General features: G+C 41.0%; 2 long non-coding RNA genes across 10 annotated transcripts in view; both read left to right on the plus strand.

Annotated features, from left to right (window-relative positions):
- Nucleotides 1-13,742, plus strand: part of LOC123642996 — a 66,702-nt gene that overhangs the window by 44,990 nt on the left and 7,970 nt on the right. The window lies entirely within an intron of this gene.
- On the plus strand, nucleotides 360-8,861 carry LOC123642999. 3 transcript variants are annotated; one of them, XR_006736589.1, is made up of 3 exons: nucleotides 360-553; nucleotides 2,604-2,944; nucleotides 8,648-8,861. It is a non-coding gene; the product is annotated as an uncharacterized LOC123642999 (long non-coding RNA). The 3 variants fall into 3 exon arrangements; XR_006736590.1 differs by lacking the exon at nucleotides 360-553 and adding an exon at nucleotides 1,352-1,392; XR_006736588.1 differs by lacking the exon at nucleotides 360-553 and having other exon boundaries at nucleotides 2,453-2,944.

A 13,742-nucleotide genomic window follows, 5' to 3' on the forward strand; every position in this document is an offset into this window, starting at 1 on the left:
CCAATCCGTCCCTGAAGCCGGCCATAAAAACCAGAATCCCTGTACCCAAGGCAGGTCGTACAACCCAGAACCCCTTTTTTGTGAAAGTGTTAAAGCTGGTTCCCCCCGTCCCCAGGAACAGAAAGACAGAGTCACTGAGGCTGCAAAAAGGCAAAGGAGTTTTATTGACTAGCTTGAGCTGGGGTCCAAGCCCGGAGCACCAATGCAGTGGTCTCTTTCCATGGGCAGGGATCCTGCACAGCGGGGGGTGAATTTCTTTTATACTTTTCAGCAGATTACATGCACGGGGTATGCCATCCCCCCTCCCTCCCTTAATTCATTCGCTCCTTCAAAAGTGGCTGATTGTCTTGGCTCCTGATTGGTTGGTTTTCAAGCCGTGGGACTGCCTTTTGATTGGTTGGTTTTTAAGTTGCAGGACAGGCTTCTGATTACCCCTTGCTCTTCTTATCTGGTTAATTGGTTGGAAGGCCCAGGGACTCTCCAGCCCTTTATCAGGAAGTAACTTGTGGTTATGTCCCCCCGGCCTGTCAAGTCCATCTCGGCTTCACTTAAGGTAGGTCAGCAAGCCATATTTACAGAATCAATTAGCATCCGTTAGAATCAAGGAGAGCACACTTTTTTTTTTTAAACAACTCCTGTTCTTCAAAAGCTAGACTTAAAACCCAAACTTAGTCTATGTAAAATGGCCATGAAGTAATTATCTGACCTGCTTTGTTCTTTGTTTTACTGTAAAACCCCGTGCCAGAAAGGGCCTTGCTGCCCTGCGGCCCAGAAGGGAGGAAGGCACACTCGAGAGAGGGCAAGCAGAATCTCAATGTAAAAGCCTTGCTGGTTCTGCCACTCGGCCTGTTAGAATGAGCACACCCCCTTTTGGGCCAGTCATTTCTACTGCCCTGTCCATGCTTTCCACATAAATAGTGGACAGTTTCCCCTGCACCTTTGAGTGTTCGTTCTGAAGATATCCATACATAAGTGTTAATCCTTTCTCCTAGTAACCTTCACGGCAGTAAATTCTCAACAGGTCTTCACGGGGACCTTTTGGGGGCATTTGCTCCCAGACTTAGGGGACCAGAGACACTTTTATCCCTATGATGTCAATAAATTCTATTTCAGGACGTTACGTTTTGGAAGGATCTAATGATCTAATGGGATGTTCTAAAATGTCTACTACGTTTATAGCATTTAAAAGTGATGTCATATTTGTTTACTAAGTCTTACTGAAAGACTTATTTGCTTTTCTCGGTAAGATTTATGAGTTTAAGATTGAAAAGCCAGTAACTTAAACTATATTTTAATCCCTGTTCCATGTTACAGATCTAATTTACAGGGTACAAAAATGGCAAACAGAAAAGTAATTTAAATCAATAGCTGGAATCTACGTAAACTGCTAAGGTAAATGAATAGATAAGATAAAGTAGGTAAATATAAATGAATAACATTTTCCTATAATTGAAAATCTTAAAGTCATTATGTTAATTTAAAAGAGATAATCATAAAATATTTGGATCATTTATAAGGTAAAATACTACAACATTGGTTCTTAAACATAAGTTTAAAGCTTATACCTTGTTATTTTTGTATTTAGGAATGCCAATAAAATGGGCGACTAACAGTTCAAAGTTACTTTAACTTTCTAGGTTTTTCTAAGAGTTGATGTGATCATCTGTGTATGTATGTAATTAAAACTTGTGGATGAAAGGAAAATAATTCCATACAAAATTTTTTAATGAAAATATCATAAGATATAAGTATTTTGTGAAAGATGATTTTGTCTAATTCATTGATCTTTGAAACTAAACTTCAGTATGTCAATGGTCATTAAAAGTTAAGTGGATGTGAAAGTTAAAGGTCATAAAAGTTTGGCCATAGATGCCATCTCTCTGACATATCTTGGCCAAAAGGGGGGGACTTGCCAACTAAAATAAAATTTTGAGGCTCACCCCCCCCACACACTGTTGCCGCCGCCTATAACCTGTGAGCTCCAGTTTCCTAAAGAACCAGATGGAGGGAGAATAGGAAACGACTAACATTCTATGAGAATATGATTATTGGGATTTAGTTTTGACTAGAATGTCTGTCCCTCTAGGAGACCAACATTTAGCTTGTTGCATATTATGGAGCAATGTTTTTAATAAATGTACTGCAAACCATGTGTAATCCAACTCAATGAAAAAAACCAACTGAAATCTCAAGCTATTTTGAAACAGGAAGGAGAAAATTTGCAAATATAAGGTTTTCCCAACTAAAGCAGAGAAGGCAAAACATATGAACCCTTTGGAAGGTATTAAAGAGGCTGTCTCAATCTGACTGCGAAGCAAGGTCATTGTCAGTCCTCAAATGCCCTTGGTCTCTGCCTCCAAAAGAAAAAAAAAAATCATTTTTTTTTCTAAGTTACAATAGTCAAGCCTGTAAATAAATATTTTTAAATTTCCGAAGCTGTATCTCCCCACTAAAAGATGCTCAAAATTAAAAAAAATATAAATCAAAATATTTTTTTAGCTACTTTCGTCAAAAAGCTAAATATTTTGTAAGGTCTCAGTATGCATGTCCGCCCTGTCTTTATCACGCTGTAACACACCATCTCTTGGGTTTTGCCATAACAGTAGGTAACAAGGCTTCCAGGCTCTCTTCAACGCCTCCAAGCTCCCCTTTCTCCAAACACAAAAGGAAGACGAAAACTACAAATCCCCATCTGCCCACCCTGCAGTTCCTGGGAAGAGACAGTCCTCAAATTGTTCCTGCCTAGACCCCTGAAGCCTGGAGAAGGAGATGGGGACAGGTGTGGCAGCGGGCGAGGAAGGACGTCCAATGAGGGGACAGACGGGAGAAGGGACATGGAGAGGAGGGGTCAGCGGAGATAAAACAGTGAGGGGGATGAGAAGGAAGAGCAAAAAAACTGGGAGAAAGGAGTGAGGATCACAGAAGAGAGAGAAAGATAAAATAGGTGAATGGGCTGCACGGGGAAGGGGGAACTGGAAACCGAGCGGGTGGTAGCAAGGGGCTCTGGGCAAAGGCAGGAGCCTGAGGGGGACACCTGAGCCAGGGAGCAACAGGCACGTGGGGGACGCGGCGGCGGCGGCGGCTGTGGCTTGGGTGGGCCCCGCTCCCTCACCGTGGCTGAGCCGGCCTGATCCTCGGGCGCAGCTTCTGCCCCGGGTGCGCCGGTGGCTGGACCGGAGCCCGCCCCCAGGCTGATCCAGCGCTGGGGCTCCGGGCTCGGCCCCAGCCTTGGCCTCTTTCTCTCAGAAGTCGGAAGTGCCGCGACCACAGCCGGCCGTGGAGCGCAGACTCCACCTCGCTAGAGCCGCGCCTGCGCGTTCCTGTTTCTGTTGCTGGGTCCTGGGGTCTGTGTCACTGAGCAGCCGGCAGAGGGCAGGCTTCTAATTGTTGAAAGCCCTGGAGTGTCTGAGCGTGTCCAAGGGGGTTGTTGGGGACCTGTCACCTGGGTGCTGCTGGGTGAAGCCTGGGGGACTCCAGGGGACTGCCACAGTGGGTATGGGGAGCAGCCCTGCTCCGATGGCCAAGAAGCTGAGGAGTCTGATCTAAGATCAGGAGGGAACACTGGGCACCGACTCCCAGCCCAGGCATCTTCCATCCCATCCCTCCATCCCCCTCGCCTGTGAGAAACTGGAACCCGCATATATTGCTGCTGAGAGTGAAAAATGGTGCAGCTATTGTTGAAACACTTTGGTGGTTCCTCAAAAGGTTAAGCATAGAATTACCGTATGACCCAGCAAGTCCACTTACAGGTGTGTAACCAAAAGAATTCAGAACAGAGATTCAAACTTACATTTGCATACTAATGTTCATAGCAACTGTATTCACGCTAACCAAAAGGCAGAAACAACCCCAATGTCCATCAACAGATGATAAATGGATAAAGAAAATGTGGCAAGTACACAAAGAGGAATATTACTCAGCCATGAAAAGGAATGGAGTTATATGACACCTGCTACAGCATGGGTGAATCTTGGAAACATCATGATAAATGAAATAAGCCAGGCACAAAAGGACAAATACCATATGATTCCACTTCTGTGAAATATCTAGAATAGGCAGATTCATACAGACAAAGTATGTTAGAGGTTACCCGGGGCTGAGGGCAGGGGAAATGGGAGTTATCGCCTAATGGTTACAGAGCTTCCAGTTGGTATGATGAGAAAATTGGAAATATATAATGATGATGGTTGCACAGCATTGTGAATTTACTTAACGCCAGTGAACTACACTTACAAATGGTTACAGTGGCAAATTGTGTATATCAGAAGAAAAATAGGTTTAAAGTGAAATACTTTTTAAGATACATAAAAGCTGAAAGAATCAATCAGCAACACACTCTTAAAATGCAAGAAATGTTAGACGTACTTTAGGCAGGAGAAAAATGATACCAGATGAGATTATGTTTAGAGATCTGCCCATGGTAACCAAATGGGTAGTATGTGACTTGTTTTCTTTTTAAAACGTCTTTAAAAGATAATTGACTCTTTAAACAAAAATAACAATATATTGGGGTGTATAACACATGTGTAAGTAACATATATGACAATACCATAGAGACCCGAGGGGAAGCGATGGAAGTGTGGAGCATTCTGTATGGCTCTTACGCAGCACAGAAAGTGGTGTCATATCACTGGAAGGTAGAAACCAACGGTACTGTTTCGTATCCTATGCTGCACAGGACAGGTGCCCACACAGAGAACTATCCAACCCAAAATGTAAGGTTGAGAAACCATGCCCTAAAGCTAAATAACTAAAACAGTAAAACAAAAAGTTATAGCTAATGGGCCACAAAGGAAATAAGAATGAAAAAATACTCAATGCAAATGAAGTCATAAAAGAAAACAAAGAGCTGATGAGATGAAGAGAAAATATACAGGACGTCTTTGGTGAATGGAACATGGTGGAAATGACATGGTATCAGCTTCCAGGCCCAGGACTCATGAAACAAGCAGCTTCCACTGTCTGTCTCTTGGAACATTTGCTCTGGAGGAAGCCATCGCTCACATTGCCACCTGGGCTCCACCTCTTGTCATACCACTGGTGGCATTAGATTGTCATAGCATTTAAAAAGAAATATTTACAGGTAAATCTGACAAAACTACAAAAGACCTGTACTACAAAAACTGTAAACATTGCAGAGTAAAAATAAAGGAGACCTTAGCAAAGGGAGAGATACTCTTTCTTCGCAGGTCAGAAAAACACTCAGACATCAGTTCTGACCAAATTGATCTGCAGATTCAGCACAAGCCCAGTCAACATCTAAGTGTTCTCTGTTATAGAAATTGTCAAGCTGATTCTAATATTCATGTGGACATGCAAATGACATAGAATAAGTCCTCCAGAAAAAAAAAAAAACAAAATTCAAGGACTAATACCACTCAATTTCAAGATTAATAAAGCTATGGTAATCAAGACAGTGGTATAAAGACAAATAGATCAATAGAACGAAATAGAGAGTTCAGAAACAGACTCACGGCCGGGTGCAGTGGCTCACTCCTGCAATCCTGGCACTCTGGGAGGCCAAGGAGGGAGGATCACTCGGGGTCAGGAGTTTGAGACCAGCCTAAGCAAGAGTGAGACCCCGTCTCTACTAAAAATAGAAAAAAAAAAATTAGCCAGGTGTGGTGGTGGCACCCGCAGTCCCAGCTACTCAGGAGGCTGAGGCAGGAGGATCACTCAAGCCCAGGAGCTAGAGGCTGCAGGGAGCTAGGCGGACACCATGTCACTCTAGCCCAGCGACTTGAACAAGCCTCTGTCTCAAAAAAAAAAAAAAAAGGAAAATAGACTCACTCAAGCATGGAAAACAGATGTGTTACAGATGAGCAAAGGCCATGCAGTGGAAAAAGGATTGTCTTTTCAATAAAGTGTGCAGGAAAATGTGGCTACTCGTGTATCAAAAAAAAAAAATTTAACTCATTCCACATCTCATACATATACGAAAAGTAACTTAAAATGGGCCATAAATATAAATGTAAAACTATAAACTTCCAGAAGAAAATAGAAAATGTTTGTGATCTTGGGCTAGGCAAAGACGTCTTAAATATAACACCTGAAGCATGGTTTTCTGAAAGAGCATGCAGAATTTTATCAAGATTTTATTTTATTTTTTTTTTTTGAGACAGAGTCTCACTTTGTTGCCTGGGCTAGAGTGAGTGCCGTGGCATCAGCCTAGCTCACAGCAACCTCAGACTCCTGGGCTTAAGCGATCCTACTGCCTCAGCCTCCCGAGTAGCTGGGAGTACAGGCATGAGCCACCATGCCCGGCTAATTTTTTTGTATATATATTTTTAGTTGGCCAGATAATTTCTTTCTATTTTTAGTAGAGACGGGGGTCTCACTCTTGCTCAGGCTGGTCTCGAACTCCTGACCTCGAGCGATCCACCCGCCTCGGCCTCCCAGAGCTAGGATTACAGGCGTGAGCCACCGCGCCCGGCCTAAGATTTTAAACTTATATTCTTCCAAAGACACTGTTAGAGTGAAAATACCAACCATAGACTGGCAGGAAATATTTGCAAAGCCTGTACCTGATAAAGGACTTATATCCAGAATATGTAAATAGGTCTCAAACTCAGTAATAAAAAATAAATAACCCAATAACAAAATAAGCAAAAAATCTGGCTAGATACTTCACCAAAGAAGATGCTCAGAAGACAAGTAAGTATGCTCAATGTCATTAGTTGTGGGGGAACTGCGACTTGCACCACAGTGAGAATTGCTGCCCACCTGCCCGAGTGGCTGAAAGAAAGAGACTGGCGGGCCACGCAGGGCTGACTTCACGGGCCTGTGACCTGTGCAGTGACACAGAACCCCTGCACAGAGGGCCCTGCGCCTTGTTTCATGCCCTCCTGTTTTCATCTTGAAATCCTTAATGATCTTAGAACAGGGAGCCCGGCGTTTTCATTTTGCCCAAGACCCAGCAAATTATATAGCCAGTCTCAACTCCACATGTTAGCAAGGATGGGGGAAAGTGGGGCTCTCATACACCGCTGGTAGGAATGTAAAATGGAACCACCACTTTGGAAAACAGTTGGGCAATGTCTTAAGTGTTTACCTCCCGTAGGACCCAGCATTCCCACGCTTAGGTGTATACCCAAGAGAAATAAAAATATATGTGAAAGATTATGTAGATTTTATGGGGATTAACTAACCAATAAAATCCCTTTTCTTTCCATTATATCTTTCATGAATAGTGAAGGCATTACAAATACTTTCTCTTTAAAAAGTTTCTCTATTATGATTGTCCCAAAGGTTACACTGCAAATAATTACATTAGATTTTGACCTCTTATTTATGCAGTGACATTAATTAAAAGTAGAAAAGTAAAACATTTATTTATCTTAAAGCTAGTAGAGACTTAACTATCCCTTCCATAACAGGCAGAGTTTTCATTTGGGAGAAATAAACCGTTTTTACTGTGACACATACACTACTTACATTATTAACATTGGTTCCATTTTATAAAAAATATTTTAAATTCTAAGTTGTGATTTCAGTAATGATGAATTGTACATTTTATAGCTTGCTCTAATCTTTTTACACAATTAAATTGGACCTATCCCCAAGTTTTACCAACTTTTTAAAAACTTACCAGTCTATAACAATGACACAACTGATGAAAATGACATATCTGTGTAACAATGCAAAACTCACCATAGGTTCAAGAATAATGTACTTGTTTCATATCTGAAGATTAAACATATTGTAAATTTGGAGGGGGAGGTGTCTTTTTCTTTTTTTGGAGACAAGGTCTCGCTCTGTTACCTGGGATACAGTACAGTGTTACTACCACAGCTCACTGCAACTTCAAACTCCTAGGCTCAAGTGATCCTTCTGCCTCAGGCACTCCAGTAGCTGGGACTACAGGCACATGCCACCACACCTGGCTTCTCTCCCCCCCTCCCATTTTAGTAGAGATGGGGTCTCGCTCTTGCTCAGACTGGTCTTGAACTCCTGGCCTCAATCAGTCCTCCCTCCTTGGCCTCCCAAAGTGTTAGGATTATAGGCACGAGCCACTGCACCAGGCCTAAAATATACTGTAAGTTGTACAGTCCATTTCCTTGGTAGTTGGGAAAAAGAGCACAGGCAACAGCAGAGGACTGTCCTGGGACACTCTTCATCACACAACCAGTGACAGTTTAGTCAAAATCGCACCCGAAAGCCCAACCTTGACTACTCAAGACACAGGGCTATGCTCTGCCATCAATTAGAAAATGGTTACCTTTCTGAAAACCCTCAGGATAAATTTCCTTCTGGTTTTAGCATTGTGAATAAAAGCTACGGTTCACCTGGGCAACAAATTTGCTTTATGACCATCACTAAAATGTTGAGCTTGCCCTTTATACCAAAAGCCAAATTTGTGACACATCCTTAACAAGCTGTAGGAATTCATGGAAGACTTTCTCGTATTAGGTTTCCTCCTGGCTCTATTTTAGATCCTAAACTTCATTTCTCTTTTCCTCATCCTTCTCATCCCCTTCTAATATATATAGCCTTACTCTGTATCTTCTTTTCTAATTGTCCTCAAAATATTTTTGGAACAAAAGCTCTAGTAAAATATACCGTGTATACTGATTGATACACATGAGGACAATGTGCACACACGCACACACATGGATTAAAAGCCAACCGAATTTTATTTTTCCTTCAGGATGATGGGGACCCTGCTTCCTGCACTGTGTGGCTTGCGTCTTGCACCGACAGCACTGGTGACAGCGCCAGTCTCACTCTTGGCCAGTGGCAAACATTCCCATCTCTTTTGTTTCTCCACTCCTCAGCAGTTGAGAATAGGAATTAATCAATGTCTCATAATGAAATGGGATGTTTCAAAATGTTACATTAAAGCTCAATTCCACCATTGAAAATATTTGTTATATGTTTTTCTTATTATATACATTTACTAGCCCTAAACCAAATCTAACTGTATTTTGTACAACACTTAGTACACAATCTATTTTAACAGAACTCTAAGACAAACTTTCAATGATTAGCAAACTTTATGATGTATAACCTACTAATTTTATTGAATGGATTTTCTTTCAAAATAAATTATGTAATTAAAAATTAGAAAATTACATCTTTCTAAATCATATACATTTTTAAAACTTCTATTTTCATTTTAAACTCAATTATAAAATATTATCATAATAATGTACATTGTACCTGAAAAGCCCTAACCTCACCATGATATAACTCATCCATGTAACCCAAAATACTTGCACCCCCTAAATCTATTGAAATAAAAAAAAAAAAACTAAAAAAAAGGTCACAATAAAATTATATGCTTTGTCCATTTGTCAGAGAAAAATAATTAATGGTAAATACTAGGCCTTCTTTTTCAATTCTGTATGAAATTTCTCTTGATAACACTTGATAGAATTCTACTCACAACAACACTCAGCCAAATACACTTCTTTCTATAGTGCCAAGTGTTCAAAAACACACAGCATTCAAATAATGTAGTTTCCATGTAATTAGGATATCATTTTCAGTTTGATAATCTGGAATAGAAAACTCTTCAGTGGAAGAAAAGAGAAATACCTAAAAAGAAACAGTTGACTTAAATGATGATGATTACTACTGAATGAACCGGTTCCCTAAAACATAGTGGAATAGGCTGTCAATGCCTGAATGTGACTGAGATGTGCACATCTGGGAACAGAAGGAAAGCTCTGCTGGCAACACAACAGTGATCCGACCAGGCAGGATAATCAATCCTTTCATTACATATCCCACCTCCTGACCCCTGTTTATCATCCACGTTCCCCAACAGGCTTCTGTGCCATCCACTTACTCCTTCTTTAAGATTTTTCATTTAGAAATTACTCATACAAGGAAGTATTTTAAAATATGTGCAGTTTGAAGAATAAAAGAAACGCCAGAGAAACCACCACCTCACCTCAGAAAGAGCAGAAGCTCCTTGGATAGGCCCCCTCCTGCTGGCTCCTGCCCCCACCACCAGTGTCCTTAATTCTGTGTTAACCATCTCCCTGTTTTTGTCTTCATACCGTTGGGTCCTGTGTATGTGCATCCCTTAAAAACACGTTGCTCTGTGCTGCCGGTTTTTGAGCTTTACAGAAATGGAGTCATTCTCCAAGTATTCTTTTGTAATTTGATTCCTTTCTTTCACATTATATTTTTGCAATTAATCCATGTTGATGTGTGAGGCAACAGTTTATTTTTATTGTAGTGTAATAGCCTGTTATATAAACATATGACTATCCGTTCTGCAGCTAATGATCCTTTGTTGTTTCTATATTCTGCTGCTGGTGTTACAGTTGCTCTGGCCTAAATATTTTTCACAAATGGAATGTTATATTTTATAGTTCATGCTTTAATTTTAACCACATTTATCAACTTTGCTCTTTATTCATTCTTACATTTCAGAACTTTCATTTGGGATCATTTTTTTTCCTACCTAATGTAAACCATTAAGAATTTCTTTTCTCTCAGACTTTGTCTAAAAAAGCCTTTATTTCAATTTCTTACTTGAAAGGTAAGTAATTCTAGGCTGAGAGTTAATATCTCTCAAGACATATTGAAGCTATTGTTCCAGTCATTTGAATTCCAGTGCTACAGTTAAGAAGTCAGTCATGAGTCTAACTACCACACCTTTATAAATGATGTCTTTTCAAAAATCTATTGTCTGTATTTAAGGTTTTCTCTTTCCCTCTAGTAAATTCTGCAGTTTTCACTATAATATGGCTAAATGTGGATATCCTTTTGATTTGTTCTGCACTGGGCTTCCTGGATTTAGTACTAGTATCTTTTACCCAATATCTCTATAAATAGTGATTCTTCCTCATTTCCTCTATCATCTCCTTCTAGAACCATAGATATGTAGATCTGTCAGTGAACTCGTATCCAGCACATATGAAGAACTCTATAACACTTCAGTAAGAATGCTGAAATAAACCAACTCACTAGGAAATGGGCAAAGGAACTGAACAGACACTTTGTGAAAGAAGATATCATTGGTCAATAGGCACATTAAAAGGTGCTTACATCAGGAAAATGCAAACTTAAACTTTGTGAGATGCCACTAACAAACCCACTGGAATGACACAAATTTTATAAGATGGACAATACCAGGTGTGGGAAACTTGGAATTCTCATATACTGCTGGTGGAAATGTAAACTCTTCACTTTGGATAACAGTTGTGCTGTTTCTAATAAAGTTAAACATACATTTATCATATGGCCTAGTGATTCCACTCTTAGATATTTATCCCAATACACGCCTACACCTGTACATAAAAGCACACTCTATCTTATGTCATAATAACCCCCAAATGTCCCTTCAGCAGATAAATGGATTTAAAAAATCATGGTGTATATATATATGCACACAATGGACTACTACTCAGCAATGAAAAAGAATGAACCACCAACATCCTTAAGCAGATGAATCTCAAAACATGTTGATAAAAAAAGCCGATCATGGAAAGTAATATACTGTATAATTCCACTTATATAAAATTCCAAAGCAGGCAAAGCTCATCACTGTGACAGAAAGCCAATCAGTGATGGAGTGGGGCTGGAGGGCAGGGTGGGCTGGCCACCCAGGAGCACAGAGAACCTGTATCTTGAATGAGATGGTGGAGACACACAGGCACCGATTTACAGACAAAGTAAGAAAAACGACTTCCTCGAGAAAACAGCCAGTTAATAGTAGAGCAATATTAGCATTAGTCTTGGTCTATTAACATTTTCAAGCTTTCTCTCAGAAGGACAAACTGGCTGCAGGAAAAGAGCTCACGTGCACCCAGCATGTAACAAACACTGCTGGAGACAGCTGGGTGAGGGCCACATGCCAGCCACATGCGACAGAGACCCCGACCTCACAGAGACCACACACCGGTGGGAAGAGGTTTCACGGCAGAGGGCAAAGAACACTATGGCACTGCCAACAAGCAATTTAACCATATGGTCGGCTACAGGGGCCCCTAAAGTATCTCCCACAAGAGTTTTTAAGGCTTTTATGTTTAAAGTATAAAGAACAAGGTAGACTCACAACAAACAATAAAGTAAGGTAGATCCTTACCTAACACATAAAAAGATAACTACAGATGGTTTAAAGACCTAACTATGAAAGGTAAAACTATAAAGTTAGTAAAGGAAAATGTAGGGAATATTCTTGTTGCCTTAAGGACTTCTTAAATAAAATTTCAAAAGCATAAAACAGTAGGCAAACTAGACTGAATTTGATCACATCCAAATTAGAATTTTCTGTTCAGTAAACTATGGAAAAAATTAACAGATGACAGAGAAAAGATTTACAAACCATAAAACCTATAAAGGAATTATTGTCCAGTGTAACAAGAGCTTCTGCAAGTCAACAGGAAAAGACAGCAATCTCAGTGGGAAATGGGCAGAAGGCAGTAACAGGCACCCGCAGCAAAGGAAGCCCAGAACCATATAAGAACACCAAGAGCTGCCTAAACCAAATACAGAAATGCAAATTAAAACATCCCTCTGAATGACAAAATTTGGGCAAGTGAACGTCAAGTATATGCAGATGTACAGGAAAACAAAACTCAATGTGCACAGCGCTACCAAACTTGTAGACTGAGGCATCCTTTCTTAAGAGCTTAGTCAAATTAAGTACCCATATGCACATGGCATCACCACGGAGGAATTCTTTCTGGACGTACATCGCAGTGAGTGGCCGTGAAGAGCTGGGGCAATGCACAGTCATCTGGGCTGGAGGGAAGCCAGAGACACTCGCCTGCGTGTCCATGGTAGGGAAATAATTCAAAGCACGAGGCAAGGGTGTGATGCGAGGGGACACAGAGCATGGTGAAAACACCCAGGTTATCCTAGCATGCGATGGTGACAGCACGGTGATGAAAAAGGCAGAGGACACTCACCTCAGGGTTGTAGACAGAGCCAGACGAGGTAATGCACGTAAAGTGCCCAGTCCCTTGCCCTTAGTCCTACGAAAGTAATTTCTGCTCCTTGGTATAGGTTACCCCTCTGAGCTTTCACCCCACTATTTATTTGTGCAGCTGGAGCACGGAGCTTTGTTACGAGAACTTAATAGAAGATGCAGTGGCCACGTGAGTGCCCAGGGGAGGCGAGGCCTCTGGAGTCTGCGGGTCCCCTGTGCACAGCAGCCGCTGTATGGCAGGACAAGCCCTCATCCCGCCCGCATCTCCAGCTACGCACCTAGAGAATCATTAAAGCCAGTGCCATGTGGCTGTGTTGCGGGTAAATGAGATAATGCAAACCTCATAACAAGTGCTCGTTCACCTCGCTTCTCCTCCCTCCCAGGTATGGGGAGGCGCCGTCTTACCAGGGGGAGCCCCGTGCCACCATCACATGTTGCGGTGGCCACGCGACAACATGGAGGACAACTCAGCCATGCTGAGACAACACATACATATACAGAAAATGACTAGAAAGAACAACATCAAAATGAGTACCTTAGTTGAATTTGGGTAGAGAAATTATAGGTGGTTATTTTTCTGTTTTTGTATTTTCCGAGTATCCTATTATATGGTTATGTTACTTTTAGAAATGTAATATTTCATGGCAAACAAGTATTTTACTTTAAAATTGCATTGAACAAAAAGTGCTAAACTTCAAAACCTAAACAGCATCTTTATAGATTCTCTATCAAATGGAGTTAATTTTAAAATTCTAGAATATATTCTGAAGCACTAGGTTCTTCTTAATTCTAACACTTAACCTGGGAGAAGTAATTTACTCTGAGAGCTGCATTCTTCACCTATGAAGTGGGGCTA

Source organism: Lemur catta, chromosome 7, assembly GCF_020740605.2.
Source record: "Lemur catta isolate mLemCat1 chromosome 7, mLemCat1.pri, whole genome shotgun sequence".
Classification (NCBI taxonomy): Eukaryota; Metazoa; Chordata; class Mammalia; order Primates; family Lemuridae; genus Lemur; species Lemur catta.